The sequence below is a fragment of the Sarcophilus harrisii genome, chromosome 4 (assembly GCF_902635505.1).
Source record: "Sarcophilus harrisii chromosome 4, mSarHar1.11, whole genome shotgun sequence".
NCBI classification, from domain to species: domain Eukaryota; kingdom Metazoa; phylum Chordata; class Mammalia; order Dasyuromorphia; family Dasyuridae; genus Sarcophilus; species Sarcophilus harrisii.
The window spans coordinates 224035665-224053847 of NC_045429.1; the positions used below are offsets into that span (position 1 = coordinate 224035665).

At 33.8% G+C, this 18183-nt stretch overlaps 1 protein-coding gene across 1 annotated transcript in view; it reads left to right on the plus strand.

The window, feature by feature from the left end:
• Positions 1-18183, plus strand: part of ME1 (malic enzyme 1) — a 238082-nt gene that overhangs the window by 17210 nt on the left and 202689 nt on the right.

An 18183-nucleotide genomic window follows, 5' to 3' on the forward strand; every position in this document is an offset into this window, starting at 1 on the left:
TAAGGGTTTGAGTGTACTCTTTCCATAACATGAAGTACTTTTTTTGCTTAACATTTTGAGTATCCCCCTCCTCAATCCTAGGCTTCCTTTTTCCTTCATTCTTTTCTTTGGTTTTCCTTCCTTATCTGCCGGGAGATGTTTGTGCTCCCTATCCCCTGCATGCTTCAGGTACACAGCCCAAGAAAATGGGTAGGGGAGGGTCCCATACTTTTACGTGTCATACATAGAAAGCTGCCTTCACTGCTTAGTGAGGTCTTGGGTTTTCTGGAGGCCCTGTTCAGCTGCAGCCTGATCTCCTTGGGCACCACTTTTCAACCCCACCCCTTAGGGTGAAGAAGGCTCTCATTGATAGCACCAAGGATTTTCATAGATTTTTCAAGAACTCGTTTACACACCCCTTTTATGTTAGGGTAGTCTTGGGCTTTGCCCTTAAATGTTTTAACACATACCTTCCTTTCCCTGGCTTGTGTTGGGAGTAGAGAAGAGTGCTAGAGCTTTGTGAGCAAGAGAATGACGAGATCAGACTTGTGCTTCAGGAAGATTACTTTGGGAGCAATATGAAAGAGTATGGAAAGGAAACAAACTAGAAAGGCCAGTTAAAATACTGTTATAACACTCCAGGTGAGAGGTAATGAGGACCTGAATGAGGCTGATGACAGTGGGAATAGCAAGTAGAGGTTAGTTGTGAGAGATAGTGCAGAAATGTGATTGATAGAACTTGGCAACTAATTAGATAATTAGGTGTGAAGATGAGGGAGGAGTCAAAGAATACTGGAGTTTCTGAGTCTGGATGATTCACCATATATTGGGAAATTAGGAATAGACTTTAGAGGATTTTAGTCTATTGCAGGAGATAAAAGGAACTTTGCAAAAGTTTTAGACAAGCCAGCCAATGTTGAAAGCAATTGAAACCTTTTATTTGATGTATTTCAGGAAGAACTTAAAAAAGATTGCCATATGACTTAACTGAAGACATTCAAGTGGATGGGAGGCAGAGGCAACATGGGAAGGATACTGGGACAGCTGGTTGACTCTCTTTGGAATAGGATCATAGGTCCTTACAATATTATCTCCTAATCAGGACAGCCCTCTGACCCTGTCAATCCCTGAAGCTGGGATTAAACCTTAAAAACAGAATTGGGAAGGGGGGGAGAGGAAAGAGATACAATCGGGCATCTTGCCAGGGAGCTTTGGGCTTATGGTAAGCGAGTTTGTAATGGTCTTCACTCCATCTTCAGGACAGTTAACTTGGCTCAGGCATCATAGCAGCTCCTCTGTCAGAGCAGCTCTGGTGTTTTATAAGAGATGAGGCAGTCCAGCTTAGACAGATTTGAAAGGTTTCCTATTCTTAAAGGTACAAAGAGCTATCAGTCACCTGAGAAACTGCAGCTTGTTCTATGAATATTCCAGGGAAGGGGCCAGGAAAATACAGATAGATGGCCAGGGAATAGACAGAGTTTTTTAAACAGTTTCTCTGTTTTAACAGAGAAAGCTTAAATTGGTGGTGGTGGTGGTGGTGGTGGTGGTGGTGGTGGTGGTGGTGGTGGTGGTGGTGGTGGTGGTGAATCCAAAGTTTTCTAAGACATGAAAGGAAAACAAGTTGTGTTTTGGAGATTGAGATGCTGGCTGGTCAGGCCAAAATATAAAGTGTGAATTGTCTTTGTGCTTTTAGAGGCAGACATAGAGGCTCTTAGGGTTTTTTTTCCCCCCTTCTTTTTTTTTTTGAATTAGATTGAGAAATTGAGACATGGTAGAAGGAGTAAGATGGCTGGCTTTACAATAGGAAGACCAGGATTCAAGTAGTTACCCTGACATTTATATCTAGCAGTATATTCCCAAGGCAAATCACCTGGATTCTTGAGAACTCCAGCCTGAGTTGTAAAATAGTTTCTAATCTTTATTAGTGGAGGAAACTTCCACATCAGGAGCTCTTTACCCAGTGAAATACAGCTTGTGTCACAAACAAAATACTTTTTTTTTTTTAGCTTATTTAATCTTTTAAAGACAACTTCTAGTTGTCTTAAATTCATTCCCTTTAGCATTTTTTATTGATTAGATATAGCATATATGTAATATTTGAAGCTGATAATTCTTGGACCATTACTTTGTTGAATGACAAATTGGAATTAATAATTATCTTGAAAGGCTCAAAAAGTGGTCTACAGTAGGTTGAAATATATTGTAATAGAAAGATAGGTAAATTCTTGCATGTGGATTAAAAAGTCAAATTTATCAGCATGAGGTGGGGAAGTCTTAGATTTGGGGGGGAAAAAAAAAAGGAAAGGCTTTGGAAAATTTAGTGAACATAAGCCCAATTTAAATCACTGTCATGAGCCAGACATAAAAAAAGTTAATGTGATTTTAGGCCATGTAAAATTAAGAATTTAGTAACTAGAAGAAAGGAGATTAAAGAGATTATTATTTTATTGTACCTAGTATAAGAGATTCTTTAAAAAAGAAAAATTCTTTTTGGCTCCTAATTCCCAGATTTCTGGTTGAAGGTCGAATGTTTTGGTTAAAAATGTGTAGGTTGATTATACTTTTGTTTTCTAAGTAAAACCTTGAAATAAAAAAATAGAGTTTAGGGTCATAAAAAATGAAGATTAAGACTATTAAAAGCAGACTAGGTCTGAAATAAATTTATATATGCCAACTCTTATATTTGTTCTTTTAGTTTTTGTATGACTTGTTTTTAAATAGGAATTTGTATTTGGGGGGAATGCAGTATATTTGCTGGAGGCAACTATTTATGTTTTCTGTGCCTTACAGATATCTATGTGGGTGAAATAACTGTAACCTTATTGGATAGGTATGATTTATACTTATCAAATGATCTTTAGAAATGATTCCAAAACTCTAATAAGAGATAGCTTAATTGTTATGTTATATATTGGATTTAACATATACTTTAACATATTTAACATGTATAGGACTACCTGCCATCTAGGGAAGGGAGTGGGGGAAAGGAGGAGAAAATCTGGAACAGAAGATTTTGCAAGGGTCAATGTTGAAAAATTATCCATGCATATATTTTGTCAATAAAAACTATAAGAATAATAATAATAAAGCATTATGTTAAATTTTGCACAAATATTCTTGTAGCCAATATGATCAGTGGCTGCATTTCATATGTGCCTGTAGTCAGCTGTCCATGTATTTGTGATTCCAAAGAGTATTATGCTCCTTTATTGGACCTCATATCCTTTGACCATTTTTCAATTGAGGAGTGACTGGTATTTTTATAAATTTGATTCAGTTCTCTATGTATTTGAGAAATGTGGCCATTATCAGGTTTATCAGAAAAATCCCCCCTTTTCTCCTTTCCTTATAATTTTGGTTGCATTGGTTTTGTTTGTGCAAATTCTTATTAATTTCATAAAATCAAAATTTACACTTTGTAATATTCTATTTTCTTTTATCCTAAATTTTCCCTTATCTAAAGTATTGAACTTTTAATCTAAATAGACCCAGTTTACTCATTCTAGTATAACCTGATAAGTATAAGTTCACTTTTATGTTATTTCCCATTTCAGTTGCTTTAAAAAAAATCTTTGTAGTGCAAGTGATTTTCTCTATTTTCAATTCATATTCATTTCTTTCTGAATGGTAGTCACCTCAAGCATTTATTTCTACCTTGGTCTCTCCCCCAGACTAATACTTCTCATTGATTCTTAAGAGAGTGACCTATTGTTATGTGCAGTCTTATATAGTCATATTTACTCATCTGTTTGATCTTAAATTAATTTGAATTTAATATTTTTCTCAAAATAAGTTAGTTAATTTTAATTTGTCATCATTCTACATGTCATGAGCTTAATTCACTTTGACAGATAACTTATTTATTGTCTGTTGTATGTCTAGAATTTTTATAATCCCTTAAGGAATAGACCTTTTATGGAGCTATTGGAAACTGCATTATAATTTCAGAATAGTGTTTTGAAAGTATTCATATTTTGATACAAAATTTTTTTCAGTCCAATTTCTTAAGGGAAGAGAAGACGTGACCATTATCACTTTCTAGTAAATGAAGCTTATCATTAGAGATTTGATAAATTCCCTTAATTTCCTTCCTGTGGTGATAGCCTAAAATGTTATCTGAATAATGACTTTTTTTCATATAGGAATAATTCTCTTTATAATTATCATCAGTAACATTTAGTGAGCATTTTATGTGCATTGCCCTACGTGGGACAATTTGGTGAAGGAGAAAGGAGCTAAACTTGGAGTCTTTCAAATCTTCTCCTTCACTCTTTAGTTGTGGTCATTCCATTTACTTAGATCTAAAATTTTTTAGAACTCACCTTCCTTATCTGTAAAATTAGGTTTATAAAACTGATAGTACTTAGCTCTTTGTGTTAATAAAACTGATAGTACTTATCTCTTTGTGTTATTCTGAAGATAAAGGGTAGATTAAGTGTAATCCTTGGAAAACCTTAAAATTGATAAATGTCAGTTATCACTTAGTCCCTGACCTTTTAGCAGGTTTTACTTAATTTTAGGAGTAGATATAGTAGATCTTTTCCTTTTCTTTGCCAAGGCTTGCAGCTTCTTATTTATTTATCTCCCCTTCTCTCCCCCTGTCCCCCCCCCCCCCCCCCCCCCCCCCCGGGACTTTGCCCTTTCAGTTCTCCCTGCCTTCATTTTCTTCCAAATGACGTTTTTAAAAATTTAATTAAATTTTTCAAATTTTCATTATATATTTTTTGTTACATTTTTAGTTCTGAGGTGTCTTCCTCCCATCCTTTCCATGTCATATTCAAGAAAGCCACCATTTGATACAGAGATAGATAGATAGATAGATAGATGGATGGATGGATGTAAAACCATACCTTGTATATTTCTATTTATCAGTTCTTTCTCTGGAGGTGGATAGAACCTTCCTTTGTAGTTAGAATATTTATAATACTCAAAATAACTTGGTTGTTCTGCTTATTTTACTCTGCATTATTAAATGTAAGTCTTTCCATGTTTTTTTTGACAGACAGTAGTATTCCATTTACTTAGATCTAAAATTAAACGATCTACACAACATAGTATTTTCACCTTTTTTTTGTTTGCTTGTTTTTTTCTCTTGTTTTTGTTTTGATTGAATTTTTCTTGTGCAGCATGATAAATGTAGATATGTTTACAAGAATTGCACATGTTTAACTTATATTGGCTTACTTGCTGTCTATGGAAGGGGGTGATGGAGAAGGAAGGAGAAAAATTTGGAACACAAGGTTTTTTTTTTTTTTGGCAAGGGTGAATGTTGAATATCTTTGCATGCATTTTGAAAAATAAAAGGCTATTATTTTAAAAAAATTAAGTAATCTTGATAATTTGACTCACTAAAGAAGAATATTAATTAGAGGTAGTTGATTAAGTTCTCATAGAAGACTGTCAAATCAGTATCATATTTTTGCAATTGTACAAGAACCAGACGGCTGAATGATAGTTGAAGCAAACATTTTCATTCCAGGAGAAGGACCTTTAAGTCTAAAGCTATGAGGGGCTGAAGTTTTGACAAGAGTAGGCTATGGCAATGCTAGAGATTAAGTTGTTTTTGCTCTATAGTTATAAGACTGATTATAGTTGGTTGTATTTAAGCTTTTTCACAAGTATTAAGAACCAAAAAGAATGTTGGTGATGTTCAATTTATTTTGTTGTCTAGACTTTCTGAATTAGGCAAGTGCCAGTTTACTGGTCCAGGATTTAAGAGAAATATCAAGCATGATATAAAATAAATGTAATACACTGTGCTACCATTTTTTGTTTCCTGTGTTTGTATTTCATTGGATTTTTGCATAATAGGAGGGAAGGAAACTATTTTGTTCTCAGCAAGATAGTTGTATCCTAGATAATTATCAAATGAAAAAATAAAGTCATTTATAATCATATGAAAAAATGCTCTAAATCTATTGATTACAGAAATGCAAATTAAGATAACTTTCAGGTACCACTTTTTATCTCTTTGATGGCTAAGGTGACAGGGAAAGATAATGATGAATATTCGAGGGGATGTGGGAAAACGTGGACATTAATACATTGTTGGTAGAACTGTGAACTGATTCCACCATTCTGGAGAGCAAATTTGCCCTAAAGGGCCATCAAACTGCACCTACTCTTTGCTCCAGCAGTATTTCTGCTGGGCTTATATCCTAAAGAGATCATAAAAGAGGAAAAGGGAACCACATGTAGAAAAAATGTTTGTGGCAGCCCCTTTTTGTAGTGGCAAGAAACCGGAAACTGATTGAATGTCCATCAGTTGGGGAATGGCTGAATAAGTTATGGTATAAGAATGTAATGGAATATTATTGTTTTGTAAAAACTGATGAGCAGGCTGATTTCAGAAAAGCCTGAAAGTATCTACATGAACTGATAGTGAGTGAAGTGAGCACAACCAGGAAAACATTGTACACAGTCACAATAAAATTTTGTGATGGTCAGCTGAAGGACTTTACTCTTCCTCAACAATGTAGTATTTAAAGGCAATTCCAATAGACTTGGACTACATACGGATATGTAGTCCGGATCCAGAGAAAGAACTATGGAGACTGAATGTGGATTGAAGCCTAGCATTTTCACCTTTATTTGTTTGCTTTTTTTCTCATGGTTTTTTCCCCTTTTGGTCTTATTTTCCTTTTACAACATGACAAATATGGAAATAAAAATTTTAAAATGAGCCTAAACAAAAAGATAGTTGTATTTTTTCCAAAAGGGAGCTCTAGCAAAAGTGAGAGCACAAGAATGGAAAAGGAATTCAATTGATAGATTAACTTTGAGACAAGACAAATAAGTTTGCTTTTGTTGTAATTGTTTACAATAAGTGTATTTTAAAATTATTTTCAAACTTAGAGTATATTACTTTTTAGAATTTTCTATCTGTTAATTTCTAATAGTAAATCTTTTATAGAAAATACTGATTAAAATAAAAATGTTAATGCATTCTAATTTTTTTTTACTTTTTTATCAATTGTTGGTCAAGTTCTGATATGTATAAGAGAAAAAATAATGTTACCTAGTACTTTTACAAATTCAAAAGCCCTAGAAGCTGTTTTTACTAAGATCCTATAACATCTTTAACCTAGTAACTGATTAACACATCTTTTACTGTGCTGTGGGTTCAGAATAATCCAATAGCTGACAAGCAGGTTTTCATGATGAGAAGCTGCTTTTTTTTTTTTTTTTTTTTTAATTAATATGATGAGGGAGATGGATCTCTGAAGGATAGAAACAAAAGTATCATTGATTAGATCATAGATTTAGGTCTGGAAGAAACTTTAGAAGGTATTTTTTTCAGCTCCCTCATTGTACAGAAAAGGAAACTGAGACCCAGAGAAGGTAATTAACTTGTTTCATATTTCAGAGGTAGTGATAAATATAATAATTGAATCAGGGCTTTTGGTGTATAAGAGGGAGAAGGAAACTATCCCTTTTCCTTGATGGTATATTTGTTCTATAGATTATTATGTAAGTTGAAGAAGAAAACAATGTATGACCAACTGAAGCAACACTGATTAAAACTACAATAACTAGAACTTTTACTAACTAGCATCACTATTTCACCAAAATGGCAGAATACTTAGAAATTTGTGTAGGTTAAGTACAACTGGGAAATTATTTTGGGATGTCAGGGCCAATCATGCCATAGAAGTAGTTCAGCCTGAGATTCTAAATCCTCCAGGTTTCACTTGATAGTAAAGGATGCTCCTTGATATTCACATATTCTTTGCAACAACTTTATCAAATTTTCTTTTTTTTTCAAGCCTCTGACTCTTATTTTCTAGTGTTTTCTCTTTCTTACTCTAGATATCATGAGCTTTCTCAATTTTCCCCAGTTTTCCCTTAAAAATTTTCTGTTTTGTCATGTGGTTTCACTCTTTTACCTAAGGAGCATCCCTTCTTCTTGCCAGAGCTAACTCCTCCCTCTATGTCTTTGATTCCATCCTTTTCTTTTTCTAAGACCTTATTCCACCACTAATCTCCTCTCTCTCTCATTTTTAATCTGTTCCTCTTTTCTTAATTGCTTTCTTTCCTGTTAACAAATATACTTGGGACTTTTCCTCCTGAAAACAACAGCAACAAAAACAAAAAAGAAAATATCTTGCTATCAATCATAATCCTTCCCCCCCCCCAAATTGGCCTATCATTTCATCTTTCTTTTATTGCCAGATTTTTTTTTTTGTGGCGATTTAAACTTCTTGCTTCAATTTCCTCATACTTGACCCCTTTCATTTAGATTTCTGCCTTTATCACAACTCCAGAATTGTACTCTTTAAAGTTTTGATTTACTAATTTTAAAATCCATTCGATTTTCTTGATGCTTTTTTTGTTTTAATTTCTGGGCATTAAAGCTTTCCTTTCTCTTGGCTTTGGTGCCATAGTTGAAATATCTGTTTTGCTAATTACCATACCTGTGACTTTCGAGAAGTCACTTAATTTCTCTGGGCCAGAGTTTCCTCACCTGAAAGCAAGAAGATTAGATTAGATAGAACAGCCTCGAAAGTTCCTTCCAGTTTTAAGTCTTTGACTCACCCCTGGGTTTTTCGACTTTGTTGGGGAAAATAGAAATCATTTGCACTGAAACTCGTCTTCCCCTCCTCCCCTTTTCTATATGTCAAAATCTGTTGACATCATTCCCCAACTTTATTCCAGTCTCTTAAATGATATAACCCTTCTCTCCAAAGCCAGCTTTTCTAAAGTAATACTTGATTCTGTCTTCTATTTAGATTGGCCCCTCAAACATCTTCCTCTCTTATCTTTAATCTCTCCCTATCTATTAATTCCTTTCCTTCTGCCTACAAGTCTGTCTTCCATACTGAAAAAATCCTTCACTTTACTATGACATTCCCTTTAAACAATAGTCCTTTATCTCTCCGGAAAAGAACATTTTAACCACTCAGGTCCTTGATACTGCCAAGTGGCTGAATGTCAGAAAGAGAGAGTTATGTAAATGAGAAATTCGTTAAAGAAGATACATTACTATTTGCTTTGTTACTGAACCTAATGATTGAACCTTTCCATCTGTCATGTGGCTGAAACCTTTTTTATAGTGGTCTCTTTCTATTAGATATGATCCCTTTGAGATCAGGAACTGTCTTATTTATTTATATCCATAGCACATAGTATAGTGCTTTACCTATAGCCTTCAGTAAAATTTCATTCATTCATTCATTCATTCATTCCTCCTTTTCTCAACCAGATTCTTGGCTCCTCTCCCTTCTCATCCCTTGGCAGTATTTCTTCCTCATCACTCAGTTGTGACTTCCCACGCCAAAGTTACTATTGAACTTTTTATTTGCCAAATTTTATGTTGTTGACCCCTTTGAAGCCCTTTTGAAGGGGTTCTGGACCCCTTTGATGTTATTAGTTACACTCTCTTTCTAGATAATCTCTTCATGACATTACTGTCTCCTGGTTTTTCTGCTGCTTCTCTAACTGCTTCTCATTCTCCTTGGCTGTTCTGTAAGAAATCCTAACTGGGATTACCCTTGAAGTTCTGTCCTGGCCTCTTTTCTTTCTCTACACTCTCCTACTTGGAGACCTCATCAGCTTCTGTGGTTTATTTATTATCTTTTTCCAGAGGCTCCCCCAAAACTTCCACCTCTTTCCTGAACTCCAGTTTTCAAAAATTTTAACCTCAACAGAACCCATTTCACACCCCATCCCACCCCCCATTCCCCAGAACCTTACTCTTCTGCTAAACATCCATTTCTTTTGAGGGTATCACCAACCTTCCTGTCTTTGGGCTTCAGAGTCCTGCATCATCTTCAAGTTTTCCCTCTTGCTTTATATATATATAGCCATTATTTTTAAAAATAATAATAAATAAATTATACACCAAAAAAGGTGTGTAAAATTAAAGAAGATTTTTTTATTTTTTTATTTTTAAGAAGATGGGGTTTTTTAGGGAAAGGACTAGGTAAATAAAATAGTTGTATCCTATTATCTTATTTTCACTTAGAAACATTCATTACTTATATTTGTATCCTGATATTCTAGCTATTTACTTTCTTTTTTTTCATAATTATAACTTTTTATTGACAGAACCCATGCCTGGGTAATTTTTTACAACATTATCCCTTGCATTCACTTCTGTTCTGACTTTTCCCCTCCCTCCCTCCCTCCCTCCACCCCCTCCCCCAGATGACAAGCAGTCCTATACATGTTAAATGTGTCACAATATATCCTAGGTACAATATATGTGTGCAGAACCGAACAGTTCTCTTGTTGCTCAGGGAGAATTGGATTCAGAAGGTAAAAATAACCCGGGAAGAAAAACCAAAATGCAAGCAGTTTACATTCATTTCCTAATGTTCTTTCTTTGGGTGTGGCTGCTTCTGTCCATCATTGATCAATTGAAACTGAGTTAGATCTTCTCTTTGTCAAAGAAATCCACTTCCATCAGAATACATCCTCATACAGTATCATTGTTGAAGTATATAATGATCTCTTGGTTCTGCTCATTTCACTCAGCATCAGTTCATGTAAGTCTCTCCAACCCTCTCTGTATTCATCCTGCTGGTCTTTTCTTACAGAACAATAATATTCCATAACATTCATATACCACAATTTACCCAACCATTCTCCAATTGATGGGCATCCATTCATTTTCCAGTTTCTAGCCCCTACAAACAGGGCTGCCACAAACATTTTGGCACATACAGGTCCCTTTCCCTTCTTTAGTATCTCTTTGGGATATAAACCCAAGCACTGCTGGATCAAAGGGTATTCACAGTTTGATAAATTTTTGAGCATAGTTTCAAATTGCTCTCCAGAATAGTTGGATGTATTCACAGTTCCACCAACAATGTATTAGTGCCCCTGTGCCTCGGCCTGCGAGGCAGAGTGTGTGGACCCTGGAAGAAAAGAGATAAGGGCAAGAGAGAGGGGACATGCAAAATGGAGGCAAGTCAAATCCATCTGATCAAGCCTCATTTTAATGGGTGCAATAGTACATCAGTAGAAGAGGCAGGGTTGTTCAAACAAAGGGTTGGTATCCCGCCCAAGGATGAGCTGCTCAGATGTTTCTGGTGGCAGGAAGCTCTATGATGTGATTAGGGGATGCCTAGATATCTGCCTATTCAAAGTTAGGATGTGATTAGGAGATTCCTATTCAGGAAGTCTTTGGTATAATGTGATTAGGAGATTCCAACCTATTCAAGGTTGGCCTTATGTGGCTGTAGATTAGTGCCAGGTCCCCACAGGTCCCCCTTTTTTCATTTATATTAAAATCAAATGTAGAATTTTTCATTTCTCGACCTGTGCCTGGCTTAGGTTGTTCCTATGGGAAAAAGCCTTACCCGTCATAGGAAGGATGTACAGAAACGTCTCTTCCTGGCTTAGGTCGACTAGTCCTTGAGGAATCTTACCTGTCATTGGCTAACCAGGTCTTGATGTTTGTCAAAAATTTCTATTGCTCATATGAGCATCAAGGGGGTCATTACCAGTCTCAAGGCGGTGATAGTGTACATGAATGGGTTTGGCCAGCACACTATCTTACTTGGGACAAAAGCAAAAGAAGGCCAATTAAAGGCCTTTTGAACTTCTGAAGTACTAATTAATGAATTTCTAAAGCTTAAAAAATAATCCCCAAAACTGAGTCTGCCAGGGCAATTTTAACAAAATAAGGGATTCTAAAGCTAAAGCATCCAAATTGAATCTGAACTAGTGAGATAGGGGGTGGGGCAGAAGTGCCTAAGGCAAAGTGAATAGGGGTTCCCATTATTTCAGATATTTTGAAAAAATCTACCAGTTATTCCAAAATTATATCCAAATATTCTATCTCTTCCTCCCCCCCCCCCCTTTTTTTTTTCACGGAAAGGAATTATCAAATGACTATTCCCCATATAAATCCCAAGAGTGAATTAAAATCCCTATACGTAACAGACTAGTACAGTGGCATTTCCTAAAAATTTCCTAAAAATCCCTCAAACATAACAGCAATTTACACAGTTTTAACAAATTCCATCCCAAATCTTAAACACAGAGTGATAGATGATCCAGGCAAGGTTCAACAGTCAGTCATCAAACATTCCCAAAGTCCCTCATATCAGTCCAAAGTACAGTAGATGCAGGGTCCAGTCCATGGTCTCATTTTAAAAACTACTGCTTCAGGCGGTGAAGAGATAGGAGGCTCTCATTCCATGCAGACTGGGTGTGCCATGCTGACAATCAAAGCTGATCAAAGTTCCAAAAGCAAGCCAATATCTGTAATTTGACCAATTTAGATCAGTCTCAGATGGAAAGACTCAGTTCACCAGACTGCTGCAAAATATGAGGAGGCCGAAATAAATTGTTTCCTATGTGAAGAAATGAGTTTGCTTTACAGACCAGGCAAACGGCTGCTGTCTTATAGTCCCCTGTTAATTGTCCTCTCATCATGTAGAAATCTTAAAAGAAGAAACAAAACCCAAATATCCAGTAACAGAGAGATGACCAGGCAAAATACTTAGTTGCCCAAGCATTTAGGATACAATGATTACATATAACCAGACTGAAAATAGCAAGGTATGACATAAGTGAATTAACAGTTTCTATTGACCATTGCTGATCATAGAGATCAGTTACAGGAGGAAAAAGTATAACATAACATAAGCAGTTAAAACTCAACCTTTAGCACATATAGGATAAAATAGCCTTAACCCAGTTTTATTCCAATCAATTGTCCCAGTAACTGTCAGAGGGTGGAGCTTTAAAACTCCCAAATAGCATTAACTAATTATAATTCCAAGAAATTTTACCTGCAATAACAAATTCCGTTAATCAAATTTCTGATAAATCTTAAAAGACTTATCATAACCTTATAGTAATAACGGGAAGAAATTTTGTCTAAGTTCACAACTTAAAAACAATTATTATATCTAGGTAGATGTTACATAAGTGAACATTGTCTTATAGAACAAATATAGATGATGCCTATTTACAAAAGAATCTGTGAGAGAGATGATATTCTCTTTTAAAAAATTATTCATTTATTTATTTTTATAAAATTTTAAAATTTTTATAAATTTATTTTTATAAATATTTTAAATATCTAATCTTACCCCCTCCACTGAATAATTTGAAATTGTCATCATATAATAACCATTCAGGGTCCAGAAAAACACATTGGCCATATCCACAAATCTATGGCTCATTCTTGTTCTTTTTCTTTTTTTTTTTTCTTTTTTTTTTTTTTTTTTTGCTGAAGCATTTGGAGTTAAGTGACTTGCTCACAGGCACATAGCTAGGAAGTGTTATGTCTAAGGTCAGATTTGAATTCAGGGCCTCCTTACTTCAAGGTCAGCACTCTCTATCTACTGTGCCACCTAGCTGTGTCTCATTCTTTAAGTCTCATCACTTTTCTAGTAGGAAGTGGGTATCATGTTTCATCTTTGATCTTTTTCATTACATTGATCAAAGTTCTTAGGTCTTTTCAAGGTTATTATTTTTTTTTATTATATTTGTATGCTCCTAGTTCTGATCATTTTACCAGTATTAACCTTCAATGTAGCATTTTATGTTGAATCATTTCTGTTCATCATTCCTATCAAAATTCTGGTAAACACTGCAATTTTTTTTTGAGACATTTAAAGGAAGGAGGGGAGAATATGGGAATGTGTTTATTCTTCTTATTCAGTAATGGTCTCAGATTATATAATGATTAATAATTGCTTAGTTTGTCTTGTACACATTTGATAATCTTATGTTTGATGTTATGTTTAGAGAAAAGATAGTTCCAGGTCTCTGCCACCTGGGATTTTTTTTTCATTTCTGCTGGACAGTCTATCCATTTTCTTAAGCGGATATAATAATTATCACAATCTAGAAGAATGGCCAACCTGTTTTCTGCTTTTGGCAGTGAAACATCATATCTTTTGCTTTGTGAGACTCCAATTTAAAATTTTGTTTTTAAGAAAGGATTTGAAAGAAGAAGAATAAAAAAAGTTTGCTACCTGGAATATAAGCATAAATCACAGGTGTATATATGATCACTTGTAGGAAGCTTCATTAGGATAATATTCAGGTAGAAATCTTTTGAAATAGAAACTAAAACACTCCTTAGTGATAAGAATGTATACACTGACATTTCATCATAAAGTGATGAGACAGAGTATGCTTATTAATACTAGGAAATATATATCTATATGACCTTGATATTTATAATTGTGGTGATATAAGATAAAAAGAGTAGAGAATTCTTAACTACTATTTCATTACAAGAACAATGTAAGAAAGTACATACACATACATGCACACACATATATAAATATATATATATATATATATATATATATATATATAATTACTTTTAAAAACTCAGACTTGTGTTTTAAATCAGTACATTTCTCTTGCTTCTCAGGCATTTTATGTCCCCTTAAGTGATATTTTTAATTATGGTATATAAGAGTATGAGCTGAATTATAGGGTTTTAAACTTGCACAGATTTCTAAATCCAAATAAAAGAGTTGAATTGACACTTCATTATGTCTAGGAAAATATAGTCACCAACATATAAGAATTTTTCTAGTGACTGTACATCAAAGAATATGAAAATATTTCCACATGGCATCATCAGTCATTTACATGACAAAATATTTAAAATCTGTTAGACATAAAAATTTATTTAAGATATTTAGAAATTTTTATATTGAATGCTTTCTAACTTATAGGAACAAATGGCTATATTAAGTGTCATTATTGAATAATAAATGAACAGATGTTAGTATTTTAGAGAAGAAAGCTATACTCCCAGAACATTGAAATTTTGAAGATTATAGTCTACAAATGGAAATATCCTAATAAAATGTCTAGTTTGTCCTTTGTTCATGGACATTCATATTTATTTGAGATGTTAATCTCAAGGCTCTTTATTTGCCATTTACATTGAAAGGAAAATCTATTATATTTTATTTTCTTTCTCCCTTAAGCATACTAGACACACTATACAATATTTGTGTCATAAAAAGAATTTGGCAGAATCCTTCCTTTTCCTATTTTAAAAATGTTTAAATTAATTTTTCTTTAAATGTTTAAACTTGCTCAAATTCATTTGGTTCCCGATTTCTCTGGGATTTCATTTGTTTTGTTATATTAATCTGGGCATTTTGTATTTTGCAAATTTAATTGGTCGATTTTATTGGTGTATAACTTGATAAACTCTTAGAATTTCCTTTATTTTTTCTTGATTAGTTATATACTCATTTTAATCTTTATATTCATATTTTGATGTAATCTTTCTTAAAAATGAAATTAGCTAATATTAATTTAGCAAAATGTTTTATTGGTTTCTTCAACCGTAGCTACTAGTTTGACTTAATAATTTTTTTTGTTGGCTTTCAATTGTGTAAATCTCTTCCTTGATTTTCTTGGTGTTTTAATAGAATTTAACAAATTATTTTAGTTCTTTGTTCTTTTAGTTATATGTGCAGTTTGTTAACTTATACTTTGCCTCCATTATTGATAAAAATGTTTAGAGGATATATACTTTCTCTAAGAACTGCTTTAGCTTCATTTAAAAATTTTTTTATGTTGTTACTTTGTTGTCATTATTTTTAATGAAATTACCTATTATTTCTAAGATTTGTTCTTTGACTTAGTGATTGCTTAAGGTTAGATTATTTAGTTTGCAGTTAATTTGTAATTGCTTCGTTAGCAGTCCTTTATTAATTATAATTTTGTTGCATTGTGGTCTGTAAAGATTTGCTTAACATTTCTGCTTTTCAACATTTGTTTGTGAGATTTTATGACATGATAAATGAATATTTAAATGCTATATCATTTGACACACACACATACCTTTTCCATTTATCTCTTAATTAAGCTTCTTTTTGGTGCCACCTCATCCTAGAGCATGATTGCTCCCCTTACCTTTTTTTAACTTCACCTAATGTACAATAATTTTTGCTCCAGTTTATCTTTTTTCTTTTTAACTTTGTGTGAATCTTAGTTTCAGTTTTGTTTTTTGTACACAACATATTGATGGATTCTGCTTTTTTACAGATGAATTCATCCCAATTCCATTCACAGGTATAATAGTGAATTATATGTTTTATAATCCTGTTCTCTTAAGGTTTTTCTTCCTTGCTTCCTGTTCCATTTTTATAAAGGAGAAGATGATGAACAAGGAGCGTGCTCAGCATCTATATTCTGGGTTTAATATAATCTACTTTGGCTATTCTGCCTTTCTTTTCTTTCCCTCTTCCAGATTCCAATCACAAGTTCTTGCTTTTTCTTTCCCTTTAATCTTCAAGATCTGTCATCTAGCTTTTTATTTACAAGATATTTGCATGGGTAATTTTTCAGCATTGACAATTGCCAAACCTTTTGTTCCAATTTTTTTCCTCCTTCTCCCCACCCCCTCCCCCAGATGACAGGTTGACCAATACATGTTAAATATGTTAAAGTATATGTTAAATACAATATATGTGTACATGTCCATACAGTTATTTTGTTGTACAAAAAGAATCGGACTTTGAAATAGTGTACAATTAACCTGTGAAGGAAATCAAAAATGCAGGTGGACAAAAATAGAAGGATTGGGAATTCTATGTAGTGGTTCATAGTCATCTCCCAGAATTCTTACCCTGGGTGTAGCTGGTTCAATTTATTACTGCTGTATTGGAGTTTGATTCATCTCATTGTTGAAGAGGATTGGCCTCTTGTCTTAATAGATTCCCTCTATAGTGCCTGATGATATTAGGATTTGAAGGTGATATGTTTATCATCTTATATTAAAATGTAAACAGTTCATCATTGTTTAATCCCCTACTATTGTTTGCTTTTATTTCTTTTTTTAATGTTTCTCTTGACTCTTATGTTTGTATTTTGGAGTTTTTTTCTCAGTTCTAGTCTTTTCATCAGGAATTCTTGAAGTCCCCTACTTCTTTTAAGACTCATTTTTCTATTGTAGGATTTTCTTCAGTTTTGCTATATTAGTTCTTCATTGTAAGCCATATAGCTTGCCTTTTGGAATGTAGTATACCAAGATCTTTACTCTTTTAAATCAGTAACTGTCCAATCTTGTGTGGTCCTGATTGTGGCTCCTCGGTACTTAAAACTTTCTTTTCTTTCTGAATACTTGCAATACATTTTTTTTTTCCTCTTGTCTTGGAAGCTCTGGATTTGGGCTATGCTTTTCCTGGAAACTATCATTTTGTTTTACTGTATTTTTTCCAGAAGACATGTGAATTCTTTTCTTATCTTCCCTTCTAGATTGAAGAGATCCAGGAAGTTTTCTTTTATGATTTCTTGAAATGTGTATGTGTCTAGGTTCTTCTTCTTTTTTTTTTTTTCAGTAGAGATGGTTGTGGTTTTCATGTAGTATGATGATTCTTAATTTATTTTTCCTTACCTGTTTTCCCTATCATTTCATTTGTTCACTTGAGACACTTTCCATTTTTTTCTCTTTTTTTTCTCTTTGATTTTTAAAAAATAGTTTTTCTCTTGGAACCATTAATTTCTGTTTAGTACATTCTAATTTTCAAGAGCCTTTTGCTTGGGTAATATTATCTTTTATACCAAAACATTAATTTTCTTTCCGATTCTTTATTCTTTTTCATTTGTTTTCCAATTATTTCCTCTAACACTCTTGTTTCTTTTCAAATTTCTTTTCTAGTGTTTTCATTTATAAAATAATTTAAAATTTTTTGTAGTGTTCTCTGGTTTGCTTTTCTTGGGGGTCTTTGAGAGCAGCCTTCGTTTCTGTTCAGTAATCACCACTACAAGAACAGCAGCTGTTAAAGTCCAAATCCTTTATTGTCTCCTTGCTTGGGGCTTTCTTAGAGGCCTTCCTGGAGTCTTGGTTTCAGTGGAGAAAATGAAAGAGAACCTGCCACCAGAAGCCTGACTGAGGGTGAAATAGATCTCTGTCTCCTTGACTCAGAGAGCTTCCAGTGCACTTGTCTTCTCTGTCTGAGCCTCTGAGAGCGCTTAAGCTTCTGCCTCCAGTTCTCTTGTCTTTTCTGCCTCTGAATCTCTGAATCTAGTTGAGGCTTCTAGCTTATATGCGCTATTTTGAGTATAAACTAATCATTATATCACTAGGAAACCATTATTTGTTGTAAGATTAAATCAATCATATTGAACTTAAAGAATCATGAAACATCATGCTAAACTTGATAACCATTATATCATCAATTCTAATTAGTTAGTACCGTGTTTTAAGTTCAGAGTTCTGACCCATAACAATTTTTAAACTTCATTCTTACAGGAATTCGAGTT